The sequence below is a fragment of the Sinocyclocheilus anshuiensis genome, unplaced genomic scaffold (assembly GCF_001515605.1).
Source record: "Sinocyclocheilus anshuiensis isolate Anshui unplaced genomic scaffold, SAMN03320099.WGS_v1.1 scaffold1632, whole genome shotgun sequence".
In the NCBI taxonomy this organism is placed as follows: domain Eukaryota; kingdom Metazoa; phylum Chordata; class Actinopteri; order Cypriniformes; family Cyprinidae; genus Sinocyclocheilus; species Sinocyclocheilus anshuiensis.
Window position 1 is genome coordinate 360,710 of NW_015558674.1, and position 469 is coordinate 361,178.

Below are 469 nucleotides of genomic sequence, written 5' to 3' on the forward strand. Positions count from 1 at the left end.
TATATAAAAAATATATTTGTTATCTAGAAATTTTATTATTCTAATTTATAACAAAATAGTTTTATTATATTAATATTACTACTAATAATAATATATATTTTGAGAATTAATAACAATATTATTATATTAATATTACTGCATTTATAGCATAACAGCAACAATAAATATTATTTTTGGAATGAATAATAATAATAATAATAATTAGTAGTAGTAGTATAGTAGTAGTATTTTGGATTAGAATATTATTATTATAATTTTGTTTTCTTTTTTTGCAGAAAGCACATGAAGCCTCATTCAAACATTCAAATGTTTTTTGCATCTGTTGCTATTATTATTTTGAGGATTAATACTAATACTACTAATATGACTATATAATATAACAACAATAAAAAAAATTGGAATCAATAATAATGATAATAATTAAACAATCATAATCATTATAAACAATGTTGTTCTGGGGAGAAGATAA

At 17.7% G+C, this 469-nt stretch overlaps 1 protein-coding gene across 3 annotated transcripts in view; it reads right to left on the reverse strand.

The window, feature by feature from the left end:
• Positions 1–469, reverse strand: part of dctn2 (dynactin 2 (p50)) — a 19,466-nt gene that overhangs the window by 4,490 nt on the left and 14,507 nt on the right. The window lies entirely within an intron of this gene.